Below are 3,976 nucleotides of genomic sequence, written 5' to 3' on the forward strand. Positions count from 1 at the left end.
CTCAATTTCCCTTCAGGAGTTTTGGGTTTTTCTTTATGTTTTTTATTCATTATTCTTTTGAGATGTTTAACTTTTTAGTTATGAACTAAAACCCCTAAATACCTAAGGGGAATGAAACCTAAGATAGATCTTGTTATTATTATCTGAATTGTATGATAAATATTTGACTTGTTCTTAATTATGTGTTCTTAATTCTTGTTTTGATAATCCAGGATATTGATTCAAGTTAAACTCTTATTCAGAAGAGGGATAGACCCTGTCTAAGAGTACATTTGTCATAATTAAGCAGAGTTGGTTGCGTGCGTAGAGATAGGGTGACAAAATTTTTCCGGATTAGGGTGAAACCTAATAAGGGGATCCCTAGATCGAGTTAATGCAACCCTAGGGTGTTAATTAGAAAGAGATTTCAATTATTCAACCTTGGGTTAGACGTTGTTAGTCTCGAGAGGGATAATAATATAACTTAGGGATTTCTACGAATCAAGTCAAATGAATAAATCGTCCGATTCAGAGTCAAATAACAAGTGAAGTCTAGGTGGATTTTTCCTTAGGTATTGTCTTAATTCAATTGTTTTTCCAAAAGTAATTCCCCAATTCTATTTTCTATGAATCCTTAGTTTAGTTAATTAGTTAGTAAAAACAAACCCCATTATTCTTAGGCTAGATAATAAAAAGACAGTAATTACTAGTACTTTTAGTTCCTTTGGGTTCGACAATCCAGTCTTGCTAAAACTATACTACTGTTCGATAGGTACACTTGCTTTCATCGTGATAATAGTTAGTTTCAAGAACGATTAATTATAAATTTATAAAACTTATCACACAAAATCACGATCAGTATTTTCCACCAGCTAAGACAGTTAAGTTGAGGAACGATATCTCGTCTTTCATGCAAATGGATTTAAAGACTTTATATGATGCATGGGAGAGGTATAAGGACTTATTGAGAAGGAGCCCTCACTATGGGTTACCTCTATGGTTACAGGTTTAGACTTTTCATAATGGTTTGAACCCCTCAACTAGGCAAATGATCGATGCAGCCACCGTTGGTACCATAAATAATAAAACACCTGAGGAGCTTATGAGTTTATTGAAGATATGTCACTGAATAATTATCAGTGGCAAGTCATGATGACAAAGCCTCCAAAAGCAAATGGTGTTTTCAACCTCGACACGGTCACCATGTTATCAAACCAGGTAGAGTTCTTAAATAAAAAGATTGATGGTTTATGTGCTTCTACGCAGGTACATCTGGTGATGCAGTGTGACACAAGTGGAGGAGGAATAAATAATCTAGAATGCCTAGCCTACGACTCTAGCACTACGAGTGAAGAAGTCAACTATATGGGTAACAATTCTAGACCTCAGAATAATCCCTATAATAATACTTACAATGCAGATTGGAGGAACCATCCCAACTTCTCTTGGGGTGGTCAAGGCAATCAAAGAACACAACCCCCTCCAGGTCTTAAACAACCACTTTACCAACTGGAAAAGAAGCTGAACCTTGAAGAGATGATAATGAAATTCATCTTGGTGTCATAAACACGGTTCCAAAACACTGAAACAACGCTTAAAAATTAACAAGAATCGATTCAAGGGCTCGAGAATCAAATAGGTTAGCTTGCTATGCTGATCTCAGAAAGACCACAAGGTAGCTTGCCTAGCAACACCGAGACTAACCCAATAGAGTAGCTCCATGCAATCACTGTTCGATGTGAAGAAGGGTTAGTTGAGTCCAAACTAGAACCAAGGCAAGAAAGCCTGGTAAGTAAAGATAAGGTGGATGAAAACTAGAGTAAACAAAAACCAAAAAGTAAAGAATATACACCTCGTGTGCCATACCCTAACGCGACAAAGAAAGACCGCATAGATGAACAATTTGGTAAATTTCTTAACCTTTTAAAAAATTACATATTAATTACCGTTTATTGAAGCTCTTTCACAGATTCCCAACTTAGATAAAATTTTAAATGAGCTTTTGGCAAACAAACGGAAATTAGATGATTTGTCGCATGTGGAATTAAATGCAGTTTGCTCAGCAATTCTACAAAACAAACTACCCAACAAGTTGAAAGATCCAGGGAGTTTTACTATTCCTTGTTTAATTGGTAGTTTAAATATTGATAATGCTTTGGCCAATTTAGGGGTGAGTATAAATGTCATGCTTTATAAGATGTTTAAAAAACTAGGTCTTGGGAAACCTAAACAAACTAGGATGAGTATTCAACTGGCAGACAAAACTATTAGATTTCCTAGGGGTATTGTTGAGGACGTACTCGTTAAAATTGATAAATTCATATTCCCAGTAGACTTTGTTGTTCTAGACATGGATGAGTACGGTGATGTTCCTTTAATTTTAGGATGGCCTTTTTTAGCAACTGCTAGGACTACTATTGATGTTGGTACAGGTGAACTCACACTTCATGCAGGTGATGAAATGATTACTCTTCAGGCTCATGATTTGAATGAAATATCGAGTAATAAAGATAACTTTATAAATCCGGTTAACTAATTATGTGGTTCAACCTTCTTTGTAGGAAACACTTTTAAGAAGCACAAATGAGCCACATTCTAGTTCATGTGACAATAATAGAATAGTCCATGAAGAACAAATGCTGCAGATTAATGAACTAGATAAATGGCAGACACATAGCAAAGAGAAGCCACAAACACACGTTGCAGAACCAAAGTGACCTACTGATGAACTTAAGAATGGGACGAATCAATTTAAGGTTGGAGATCCAGTACTGTTGGATAAAATGGACCCTTGAGTTGTCACTTCAAAGTCTAATGCAGACAGAGCAACTCCCTTCACGGTACTGAATGTCTTCCCATACGGTACAGTCGGGGTAACACATAATGAATTCAGAACTTTCAAGGTAAATAGTACTCGACTCAAACCTTATTTTGATAGAAATGATAGTAGGGAGGAGGAGTTTCAACTCCTCAAACAACCATGACCATGTGAAATTGAGGTAAGTCTAGCTTAGACTTTAAATAAGCACTTCTTGAGAGGCAACCCGAGCACTAACACCACTAACTAGTATTTTTATCTATTTTTCATGTTTAAATGCAGATTTTTGACCCACACAGCCTGGACACATGGGCCTGTCCTTGGTCGTGTGGAAATAGGACTTAAATTCCCTAAAAATTGATAGAGACACGGCCTTAAACAAAGCCACATGGGCGTACAACACGACCGTGTGACATAGCCGTGTGTACCACATGGCCAGGACACACGGGTGTGTCCTAGGCCATGTGAAACCTGGAGCTTAATTTTTCAAATTTTAAACAAGCTAGAGAGTTACCCAGGTAAGACACATGGCCGTGTGAGAGCCACGGTCGGACCACGGGTGTGTGATAAGTCACAAGGGCGTGGAAGAAGCAAAGAACAATATACACGACCGTGCGACACAACCGTATGCACTACACGGTCTAGACACACGGACGTGTCCGAGGCTGTGTGACGAATGGGTTATTATTTTTCTCGATAAACATGGGCTGGAATTCGAGCCACACAGGCGTGTGACATAGCTGTGTGGCCCAACACTGGCCTTTACACGACCGTGTTACCTTTAAGAATCCCCAACCCTAAATTTTTATTTTTGTCTTCTTCTTTTCAAACCTACCAAGCCCTATCTGCCACCGTCCTTTCTCCCATTATTCCGACCATTCTCATTCTCTAGATGCAAATCCTATCCACCGGCCGCCTCTTTCCATCCATCTACCCCTCTTGCTCCTCCTTCACCTTTTCCCTCCACTACATTGCACCCTAACCCCACACAAAACCCCCACCCCTTCGTCCCCCTTTTCTTCCCCGTTCAAGACCAGCCTTCCCCCTCTTCCCTCTCCCCCGTCCCTCACCCCGACCCCGAACCAAACTTGCCACCCCACATACCACTCTATCTCTCTCCATCCGCGTCAGCCACCCCAACCCCACCCTTAACCTCTTCCTTTTCCTTTTCCTTCCTTT

The 3,976-nt window shown here is 39.4% G+C and overlaps 1 non-coding gene across 1 annotated transcript; it reads right to left on the reverse strand.

Annotated features, from left to right (window-relative positions):
• Nucleotides 1-862: 862 nt before the first annotated feature.
• LOC121208710 (small nucleolar RNA R71) lies at nucleotides 863-969 on the reverse strand. Its single transcript, XR_005903840.1, has one exon. It is a non-coding gene; the product is annotated as a small nucleolar RNA R71 (small nucleolar RNA).
• Between the last annotated feature and the right edge of the window lie 3,007 nt (nucleotides 970-3,976).

The sequence above is a fragment of the Gossypium hirsutum genome, chromosome A10 (assembly GCF_007990345.1).
Source record: "Gossypium hirsutum isolate 1008001.06 chromosome A10, Gossypium_hirsutum_v2.1, whole genome shotgun sequence".
Taxonomy (NCBI): domain Eukaryota; kingdom Viridiplantae; phylum Streptophyta; class Magnoliopsida; order Malvales; family Malvaceae; genus Gossypium; species Gossypium hirsutum.